This window comes from Cervus canadensis, chromosome 10 (assembly GCF_019320065.1).
Source record: "Cervus canadensis isolate Bull #8, Minnesota chromosome 10, ASM1932006v1, whole genome shotgun sequence".
NCBI classification, from domain to species: domain Eukaryota; kingdom Metazoa; phylum Chordata; class Mammalia; order Artiodactyla; family Cervidae; genus Cervus; species Cervus canadensis.
Genome location: NC_057395.1, coordinates 26,640,981 through 26,652,674, shown reverse-complemented (window position 1 = coordinate 26,652,674; position 11,694 = coordinate 26,640,981). Strand labels below are relative to the sequence as shown.

General features: G+C 39.6%; 1 long non-coding RNA gene across 1 annotated transcript in view; it reads right to left on the bottom strand.

Annotated features, from left to right (window-relative positions):
* Positions 1 to 221: 221 nt before the first annotated feature.
* LOC122448879 overlaps positions 222 to 11,694 on the bottom strand; it is a 115,203-nt gene continuing 103,730 nt past the window's right edge. The window contains exons 4-8 of the long non-coding RNA XR_006271803.1: positions 8,127 to 8,331; positions 5,280 to 5,375; positions 2,336 to 2,389; positions 784 to 976; positions 222 to 645 (exon numbers count right to left, since the gene is read on the bottom strand). This is a non-coding gene — a long non-coding RNA (uncharacterized LOC122448879). The remainder of the gene's footprint in view (positions 646 to 783; positions 977 to 2,335; positions 2,390 to 5,279; positions 5,376 to 8,126; positions 8,332 to 11,694) is intronic.

The following is an 11,694-nucleotide window of genomic DNA, read 5'->3' as shown; positions in this document are numbered from 1 at the left end:
ACACACACAAAAGCTATTATTCCTCTTAGGAATTTATTGAATGCTAACTGTAATACGCATTTGCATCCGTTTTAAAATTTTTTATTGAGTTATAATTTAAATACCATACAATTTACTTGCTTTACTTGCATAATTCAGTGATTTTTGGTATATTTAGACAGTTGTGCAACTATCACCACAGTCACAGAGGGTTTTTTTTTGGGGGGGGCTTTTTTTTTTTATTTGGGCTTTTATTTTTTGGCCATGGGACACATGGGATCTTAGCTACCCAGCCAGAGGTAGAATTTGCACCCCCTACATTGGAAGGGCAGAATCTTCACTGCTGGACCACCTGGGAAGTCTCAGCATTTGTACCTTAATTTACAATAATCCTATGAGACAAGTTCTATCATCATTGCCATTTCACAGAGAAGGAAACCAAGGCACAAAGAGATAAGTGAAATGTTAACATCACGGCACGAACGTGTGGCTGACCCTGGTCCATGGGCAGGCCAGCTGCAGAGCCCAGGCTCTTAGCCCCATGCTCCCTGCATCACACAGACGGAGCAGAGCCGGAAGCAGCCTCATCTTCTCCAGGACACACAGCACATGTATACACCTTGAGCCCTGTGCCATGGATGCAGTCTGGACAAATATCCATAGGCTCTGGGAAGAAAGAAGACCCAGAAAAATTCTTGCCATCAGGTGGTTCTAGATCTAAAATTCTCAACGAGGAGGGAAAGGCAGGCAAAGGTTCACCCTTATACCTCCTGGAGAAGGGTTAAATATGCCAAGAGGACTCACCCTGAGATGTGCCAGATTATCCTGAAAACTTGTATTTCCTTCCCAGGGGAAGGGACTTGTATTAACAAAAAGTGGATTGAATGAGTGTTTCTTTACTGGGGACATCGGGAGACAGAAGTAGGGGGGCCTCCCCTTAGTGGGCTTCATACACAAATTGTGGCTCTGCAGTTGATGGGCTGGGGGTTGTTTGAAGCTGTGGACCAAACAAGAAAGGAAGAATTGCATCAGGATTAATAATCATAGATCCATAACCCAGGCTGTAGATGGCTTCACCATGGCCAAACTCCCAATTCCACAAAGCTATCTAAGCTGGTCAGTGGTCCTCCTGGGGCCTGGCCAGAAAGCTCTGTCCAGAGAAGAGTTCCACACAGAGTAGTGAACTTGTTTCTTTTTTTTTAAAGCTTGTATTGAATTAGTTACAATACTGCTTCTGTCTTATGGTTTTTGTTTGTTTGGTTTTTTTTCTTTTTTGGTTGCAAGACATGTGGGATCTTAGCTCCCCAACCAAGGATCGAACCTGGGCCCCCTGCATTGAAAGGTGAAGTCTCAACCACTGGACTGCCAGGAAAGTTCCCTGGATCCATTTCTTAATGGAGTTTGTATGATGCATCCAGAGTGAATCAGCACTACAAGAGGCAAAGCAAAACGTGGAGAGACACAAAGCCATGGTAGGAGGAACCATGACATGGAGAGACATTAGCTCTTAGCCCAGGAGCAGCAGAAGAGACTGCTGAGACACACTTTACCATGGAACAGTGGATCACCATGCAAGCAGTGATGCCCAAGGTGGGGTCTGCAAGATGATCCATTGTGACATTAGAAGAAAATAGTAGAACTCTTATTTGCACTTATTTATCTCATTGCTTCTTCATTTCTATTTTTGCATACATTAAAAATATATATATTGGGGACATGCTCTATTTTTTTGACCACTGAAGGATCAAAAGTGGTTGGAAGCCACTGCAAAAAGCAGTTGATGAGCTTCTTCTGGGTGAGCCACCAGACTGATTTTATATACGGAAAATGCTCCAATTTGCCATGAGGCCCAGACCTAGGACTGCTGTCTATACCTACCTCTCTCCCTGTACTTCCTTAAAGACCCACTGATAAAGTATCCCAAGGGATCTCTGGAAGAGCCCAACCAAGAGACAATATCCAGTTTTGGTCTATGGTGTCATGAGGGCAACAGCCATGTATGAGGCTGAGACTAGGGAGATCAGAGTTTCAACCACAGGAGGAATTCAAACGGTTCCAGGGAGAAGGTGTGAGGTATCCCTGGACACCATCAGGGAAATGAGAAATTTGGAATTGCAGCTATCTTCCTATTGGCCTTCATTAAAAGTTGCATCTTTTCTATCAATCATTCTCTTTTAGATGTACACCTCTGAAACAGTTTACTTGAGTGTGTTACATTGAACTTTTGGGTAGCTACACAGTGCAGCTCCCTCAGAACCATTTAACATCAAACATTTAAAAAACAAAAGGAAATTTCAAGGCAAGATCTCTAAAGGTCATCAAGCTTTCATAAATTCTCATCAAATTTTCTACCTACCCTGTAGGTCTAGCAGCTGGAAAACTTTTCCAATAGAGAAAAACACAGAAAAAGCTGTAATAAAGAAATGAGACAAAATCCACTTAAGAAACAGAAATAGAAGCACTTTCCAATGCAGAATATTGGAAGGATTTCAGTGACCTTATCCCGTATCACAAGCAAAAATAAAACAATCACAAATATAAAGTAATGTGGTATTTTACATATACTATGTTCTAAATTCCATAATTATTGCTGCTAATGGTTGAATTCATGAGCAGGGTAACATAGATCAATGGTGATTAGCCATCCTTTCCATAGTCTATACTTGTGAAAACTTGGCTGTTACTTCATAAATGACGTTTCTTGCAAAAGGAGAAAGTATTTTCATAAATAATTTCAATAGTCTTTCATCTATGAATACCATCCCTCTTTGTAGATTCCATTTGTCCCATCTAAAAATGTCTTAAAATGTTAACATACTATAAGTTGTTATTACAGTATTTATGATGCCTTTGCTCCAGAAGACCCATTCAACTACCAAAAAGTTCAGTCATGTTGCTGCCAAAATACCTCTAAGCTCTGGTTATGTGTCCATTTCTATCTAGCAAAGCAGATGAACACGAAGAGAAATTAATCATGGTCTCTGGGCTAAAGGAACTTGCACTCTAGCAGGGGGGACAAAACATGCACATAAATAATTATGATACAAGAGTAACTATGTGATAAGGCTATAAAAATAACATACATAAAAAGTGGAAGGTGGAAAAAAGACAACCTCTTTAACAAGTGGTGCTGAGAAAACTGGTCAACCACTTGTAAAAGAATGAAACCAGAACACCTTCTAACACCATACACAAGAATAAACTCAAAATGGATTAAAGATCTAAATGTAAGACCAGAAACTATAACACTCCTAGAGGAGAACATAGGCAAAACGCTCTCTGACATAAATCACAGCAGGATTCTCTATGACCCACCTCCCAGAATACTGGAAATAAAAGCAAAAATAAACAAATGGGACCTAATTAAACTTAAAGGCTTTTGCACCACAAAGGAAACTATAAGCAAGGTGAAAAGACAGCCCTCAGATTGGGAGAAAATAATAACAAACGAAGCAACAAAGGATTAATCTAAAAAATATACAAGCAACTCCTGAAGCTCAATTCCAGAAAAATAAATGACCCAATCAAAAAATGGGCCAAAGAACTAAACAGACATTTCTCCAAAGAAGACATACAGATGGCCAACAAACACATGGAAAGATGCTCAACATCACTCATTATCAGAGAAATGCAAATCAAAACCACAACGAGGTACCATTACATGCCAGTCAGGATGGCTGCTATCCAAAAGTCTACAAGCAATAAATGCTGGAGAGGGTGTGGAGAAAAGGGAACCCTCTTACACTGTTGGTGGGAATGCAAACTAGTACAGCCGCTATGGAGAACAGTGTGGAGATTCCCTTAAAAAAACTGAAAATAGAACTGCCATATGACCTAGCAATCCACTCCTGGGCATACACACCGAGGAAACCAGATCTGAAGAGACACGTGCACCCCAATGTTCATCGCAGCACTGTTTATAATAGCCAGGACATGGAAGCAACCTAGATGCCCATCAGCAGACGAAATGGATAAGGAAGCTTGTGGTACTATTACACCAATGGGAATATTCTCAGCATTAAAAAGAATTCATTTGAATCAATTCTAGTGAGATGGATGAAACTGGAGCCCATTATACAGAGTGAAGTAAGCCAGAAAGATAAAGACCAATACAGTATACTAACGCATATATATGGAATTTAAAAGATGGTAATGATAACCCTATATGCAAAACAGAAAAAGAGACACAGATGTACAGAACAGACTTTTGGACTCTGTGGGAGAAGGCGAGGGTGGGATTTCTGAGAGAACAGCATTGAAACAAGTATACTATCAAGGGTGAAACAGACCACCAGTCCACGTTGGATGCATGAGAGAAGTACTCAGGGCTGGTGCACTGGGAAAACCCAGAGGGATGGGATGGGGAGGGAGGCGGGAGGGGGGATCGGGATGTGGAATACATGTAAATCCATGGCTGATTCATGTCAATGTATGGCAAAAACCACTACCATATTGTAAAGTAATTAGTCTCCAACTAATAAAAATAAATGAGAAAAAAAAAAGTGGAAGGATGTCAGAAAGATAGCACTCACTTCCAGAGTAGGGGGGAGGGGTAGCATGAGATTTAGAGAAAGGTGTACTTGATCCAGGCATTAAGGGACAAGGTATGACTTAAGCTGAACGAGGGGGAAGCAGAGGAGAGGGAGCAGGAGGGGAGTAGAGGTATTCGAGCTTGGCGGGGGCGGGGGGGGGGGGGGGGGGGGGGGGGGGGGGTGGGGCGTGAGGGTAGAAAGAAGAGGAACTAAAAAAAAATCACACCTTCTAAAACAAAGAATGGAAAAACTTGGAGTCCAGTTAAAAAGCAAGTTATGGGATAAAGTTAGCTCCAAAGTAACTGGAGACAAGTATAGAAGTAGGTAATAAAGAAGGATAGGTAATAAAGGTTGGTTGGTTGGTTAAAAGGATATGGTTTAAAGCATCTTCTCTAAATCCTGGGTGTTCATTGGAAGGACTGATGCTGAAGCTGAAACTCCAATACTTTGGCCACCTCATGTGAAGAATGGACTCACTGGAAAAGACCCTGATGCTGGGAGGGGTTGGGGGCAGGAGGAGAAGGGGACGACAGAGGATGAGATGGCTGGATGGCATCACCGACTCGATGGGCATGAGTTTGAGTAAACTCCAGGAGTTTGTGATGGACAGGGAGGCCATCAGATTCATGGGTCACAAAGAGTCGGACATGACTGAGCGACTGAGCTGAACTGAACTTACCTTTATCTATTTCCTTCTTCCAGCCTTGAGTGTCCTCACTACACTTTAGAAACCCATAGACTACTGGGTTTGTTTATTTGTTTACTTACTAGACTCTTCCCAGATCAGGAGCTCCGAGGGGAGGGCTGGTGTCATTTCCCTCTTTGTAGCCACAAAGTCCAACATGGAGCTTGGCATGTAGATGTCTATGGGATGAATGAATGCCAGGCTGTTGGAACCATCTCTGTATAGCAATCATATGGTTATGTTCAAGATTTTGTTATTAATGACCAAGTCTAAATGTTCACAAAGGAGGAAAACAGGACAATAGGCTCAGCAAGCCAGCTGGACCGTCAGACTGCCCTGGGTTGGAGTCTACCTCTGCCATTTCCTCAATCTGAGTGACTTTACACACTTTTCTGACAAACATACATTACCTTCATTTGTAAAACAATCATAACACTTACCTCCCAGCATTATGGCGAGGATTAAATAAGCTCATGTGTGTTGGGCCCTTAGCACATTGTCTGGGACCTAGTAAGTGCTTAATTTATATAAGTTATCTTGCTATTTAACATTAAATATAGTTTGTCAATGACACTTGTAAAGTTGCTCAATATGTCAGCATGACATTGGTTTTATGTTCAAAGCACAGAGGCTGGATAATAACAGCACTTAATTTTAATTCTAAAATGGTACCACCATGATTCTCTTTCTGGTGGGCATATTTTTTTTTAATTTCTTTTTTATTTTGACATATTACACACACAAAGAAGAATGAAAAAGGACACAAACATACATTGTAATGTATAATTATGTAGTAAATATGCTTGTAACCAATGTCCAAGATTTAAAATGAAATATTGGTTGCTCCTCTGAAGTCCCCACTGTGACACTTCCTATTCAAAGAGGCAACCACTGCCCTGATTATTCTGGTGGGAGGTCCTGTCCCAGCTCTCCTAGCTCTCCTAGGGTAGTCCTAACTCTCCTAGCTTCCTTATAGTTTTATTCCCTATGAAATGTGCTTTCTCTTGTTTTTCAATTTTATATCAATTAAAAATAAGCTGTATGCATTCTTACGTGCCTTGCTCTTTTGATCAGTATTGTGTTTATAAGATTCTTCCTCCCCGCCAGAAACCCTCTATTTTCTCCTTTTACATTGCTGTAGAATTGCAATGTGCTAATGGGTGTACCACAATTCAGTCATTCACTTAATGTTTATGGCCATTTTACTGTTAATGGACATTTGGTTCATTTACAGTTGAAGATCATTATCAAAATTCTGCTTGGAACACTCTTATACATCTCCTGAGACACAGTTGTGTGCATTTCTCTAGGGATATATCCAGGAGTAGGAGTGCTATATTGCGAAGTATGTGTAGCTCCAATTTTACCGGAAAATGTAAACTGTTTTCCAAAGTAATTGTACTAATTTCTACTCCTACCAACAGTGTATGAGAGCTCTCCACATCCCAGCCAACATTTGTTATTATAAGAGTTTTAATTTTGCTCCTCCTGTGTGTGCCTTAGGATCTCGGCTTGTACTTTCCAATTATTAATGAACTTGAGCATCTTGGCATATTCTTATTCTTTGTTTAGATTTCCTTCTTTGTGAAGTGCTTATTTAAGACTTTTGCTCATTTTTTTCATTGGGTTGTCTGCCTTTTTCTAACTGATTTGTGGATACAAATCTATGTTGATTATATGTTGCAGATGTCATTTCCTTCTGTGGCTTGTAATTTCACACTATTTGTGGTGCCTTTTCATGAATTTGATTAAGCACTTTAAAATGTTTGTTCTCACACTTAAGCTTATAACCCACACGAAGCTGATTTTGTGTGTGGTGTGAGGAAGGGGTCCAGTTTGATTCTTTTCACGTCTGTGCTGTGCTCAGGCACTCAGCCGTGTCTGACTCTTTGTGACCCCTGACTGCCAGCCAGGCTCTTCTGTCCATGAGATTCTCCAGGCAAGAATACTGGAGTGGTTGCCATTTCTTCTTCTAGGAGATCTTCCTGACCCAGGGATTGAACCCATATCTCCTGTGTCTCCTGCATTGCAGGCAGATTCTTTACCCGCTGAGCGATCATAGAAGCCTTCTTGTCACATTTAGATACTGTTAAACCAGCATTATTTAACAAGAAGACCATCATTTCCCCAATTGTTCTGGACTACCTCCTTTGTCACAAATCATATCAGTTTATGCCTGAGTCTGTTTTGGGTATCCTTATTCTTTTTCAGGAGTCTCTCTATCTGCAACAATTCCACACAGTCATGCCAGATATTTGGCAGAAGAAATCCTCTTTCCTCATAACTCTTCTTTCAGTGTGCCTTGAATATTCTTGGGAATTTTTTTATTTCTTTAAAAGTTTAATATCAGCTGGTTAAAATGAAAATCAGTCTCTTGGGGTTTTAATTGGGATTTCATTGAATATTGAGACTGATTTGGGAAAAATTTAAATCCTTACTATGTCAACTCTTTCAATCCAAGTAGATGGCATATCACTCCATTTATTTAGATCTTCCTTCCTTTCTCCCAATAAAGTTTTGTAATTTTTCTTATAGAGTACTTGTATGTTTTTTGCTAGATTTTTCACTAATGTAAGAGTCTGGGTTCTTTTTACTGTATGTTATCAAATCATTTACAGTATCTTTTATTTACTAGACCTTTTCAGATATAATACCAAGCACTTCAAATATACTATGTTGTAATACAACAATCTTGTTAGCTCCTCCTACTATTAACGCTCATTTTACTTTTGAACATGATGCTCAAAAGGGTTATATATATCACTCAAGGTCTCACAGTTAGTAAGTATCCAAGCCAGAATTTGGAAGGCTTGTCTGATTCCCAAGTCATGCTGTGCTACTACCTCAGTGGGAGACGTGCCCTAAGGGAACTGAATGCATTTCAGATACGCTTTGAGGGGTAAGAAAGATCAAGGAGCTGGGATACTTACCACGGAGGATGGAAGAAGTGGAGGGATCTCAAGCACTCAGGAAACTGAAATAAGGTGTTGAGATGAGCAATGATGGGAGTCACATAAAGTAAGGAGGTGCTGAAGACAAACATCACTCAAGCTGCCATTTTTCTTACGGCAAAAAGAAGTCACTCAGTTAGCTTAGGAGCTCCTGGGTATCAGGTTTGCTTCAGCGGCATCAATCCTGGACACACAGAAGCCATATCAGCAGTCTATGTTACCCACTTGCTATTTTTAAACTGAATTTTATTACCCAATTTTCCAGTCTCTTTCAACTGGTACCTTTCATTTGGATTTTCATCTTGGCATATGCACTTCCCCTAATTCTTACAGCTGTTTGCTCAAGCCAATTTTGAGGCTAATTTTGGGAGGACTCATCTATATTGAATACACAGGATATATGAGAACATGCCTCTCATATAGAAGATTTTTATGAACAAAAATTCTTTGATATAGTTCCTAACCATCAATCTGCATTTTTAAAATGTAGTTAAGAGTACCACTGGCCAGGAACTCTAAGAAGCAGAATGACAGCACAGATGGTCCAAGATTCTTAATGTCTAATGCTACACTTTAAAATGACGCTGTTTCATGGTGTTGATCTGCCTGCCTTTTGAATTCTTCAGAAAATGCATGTTGGGTTGTAGTTGATTTTGAAGAGCGATAGCAGTATAAGGTGAGCCACAGTTAAATGCAGCTTTGGAATAATTGGCCTTCCTCCATTGTTCAGTTCATAATAGCTGCAATAGCTCAGACTGCTAAAATAGATCCAATTATGTAGAAAAATATTAAAGGAACAGCAAGTATTTCCTCAGTTACCATACCTTGCCTAGAAAGTAAGCAAGGATTTTTTTTTCTTTTTAGCTTATGACTGTACATAAATTTAAGGTCCAGTAAAATGCAGAAACCAGAAATAAAAACATAGAGGAAAACCCTCACTTAGCAAAAGTTCAGACAATTCTGAAAATTACAAAAGTAAAATGTGGATAATGGGGATATGGAAAGATTATAAAAAGTAAGAGGCATGATTTAAGAACTTTGATGCATATTTAATACTACAAATTTGTTTCTGAAAAAACTATAGTACACATTTGCACATGTGTCTAATATAAATACACAAAATTTTAAATAAAAGTAAACTGGTAAATGAATAAAGGATTCATATATTTGATGTGTATTTTATCTCATGGTAGATGTATGTTATCCGAGATAAATGCTAATTGTTGTTCAGTCGCTCAGTCGAGTCTGACTCTTTGGGACCTCATGGACTTCCATGTACTTCCAGGCTTCCTGTACGTCACTATCTCCCAGAGCTTGCTCAAACTCCTGTCATTGAGTCGGTGATGCCATCCAATCATCTCATCCTCTGTCGTCACCTCCTCCTGCCTTCAATCTTTCCCAGTGTCAGGGTCTTTTCTAATGAGTCAGCTTTTCTCATCAGGTGGCCAGAGTATTGGAGCTTCAGCTTCAGCATCAGTCCTTCCAATGAATATTCAGGGTTGATTTCATAATGTCAGAAATTTGAAGATTAATGTGTTTTGTAAATTACTTAATCATTTCAAAGTACATTAAGTTTTTTTTCCTCCATTTTGCCCCAATTTTAGCATCTCCTTTTGTGAACCATTTCTGATTGTTACATTCCTATTTTCCCTATTTGGGGAAATTTTTAAGATTCTTTTGATTGTCCTTCCCATAGTTCATTAACTTTCAGCTAGACCCAACTTATGATATATTTTTAATTTTTTAAAAATAGGAAATTAGGAAGACACTTTCTTAGAAAATTATGTTGTTTGCAGTTGTTAGGTTCCCAGGCCAGTTCATAAAAACAAAACAAAACCATTTCTTGCAAATTGTTGCTGGAGCTTAACTCCAATAATACTTCAGAGTCTATACACCATTTCTTACAATTATACCATGGGAAATAAATTCCGTTTAAAGTTGAAGTATCAGAAAAGCATTTTATTTCCCTACTGCAGTGGGACTTGGACTTCCCCTTCTACCTTCTGAGGCCTGACAATGGGGTGACCCTCTCTAACCCAGGACACTCAGGGGGCTTCTACAAACTAGTGTAGGGGCTCTGGCCACAGGACTAATGGTGGGGTGCTGGGAAATATGCAAAATGAGGTAGGCCTTGGGCGGAAGTTTAGGGGAATAGGAACAGGTTCGGGGTCAAGGCTTTCTTTCAGTATTCTGATTTGAGCCCGGGTTTTGCCTTCTACTGTCAGTGTTCTGTTTCTGATCCTGTTCACAAATAGTGGTGCGCCAGTCTCTCTTTTCCTTTCCACTTTCTGTTGCTTCTACCCAAGAGAGTATTCCTCCCTGACTGAAATATGAACAAGATCAGTCTGCCGGCTTTCGTCCTTTAGCCTTTGTCCAAGGACATGAGTCTCTTGAGGACTTAAGGGTTTTGACCATTGAAGGTGACTGGGAAATACATGAGTGACAAGGTGATTCCCTCTTTCTGTCCTCTATTTCCCCCTAGAACATGAAAAGGAATATCAGGTTTGCAAATACATGTTAATAATGAGTCTTTTACTTCTATTTATTTATTTATTTTTGGCTGCCTGCACAGCATGCAGGATCCTTGTTGTGTGACCAGAGATCAAACCTGTACCCCCTGCAGTGAAAACGAGGAGTCTTAACCCACTGGACCAGCAGGGAAGTCCCTACATGTTAATGATGAGTCTTGAACATAAAGGCTCAAGTCAGAGTTATCCCATCTCATGGGGTCTGAAAGAAAAGCTTTCTGGGATCTTTTTTTCACTGAAGAAGCTAATAACTGCCCCCTTACAGGAAAGTATGGAGGATGAATTAGGGTTACATGGGTCAAAGTACTCAGCACAGCATATAGAACATCTTTAATAAAAGATCACTTCTTTTCCCCTTATGGGCCTTTTGAAGTTTGGTCAGAGGAGGGAAGCAGCTATCTTTGCAAAACCAACAAACACTTAGCAGCTCTAATTTGAAAATTAACATACCGGTATGTATTCTGCAAATCCTGTTAACAGAGGTTGTCAAATAGTGGGTCCACTGAATTAATTACACTTGACATCTTTAACAAATAAGCACAGATGGCAATTTGTAGTCAATGGTAATCTCAGATCAAACTATCTTAGCATCAGATTTGACTTACTATGAATTAATCTTCTCAGTTTGGGGTTTTCTTCTGTGTAGAAATATTTGCTCACAAGCTCTCTGAACACAAAGAAACCCAAAAAACTAAAATGTAATTTTTGCAGTTGACAATAGAACAAAAGTAAGCTAAATTTTGCCATAAAGGGTATTGTTTTAGGGATAAAGTTCATAATACGGGGAAAATTATAATATAAATGATCTTGTCAAGTCATATTTTTCATGCCATTACTCTTTGTTTTATGTTGTAGCAGAAAAAAAAACGTAGCTAATAGTTTTCGAGGCAGTTCTCATGGGAGTTAGAAATTCTGGTTTGGACATTCTGAGTACATCAGGTTTTCTTCACTGGAAAATGGAAAATCATCTCAAGGGGGTATCATAAAAAAGAACTGGGAATGAGATAAAAGGGAATAAA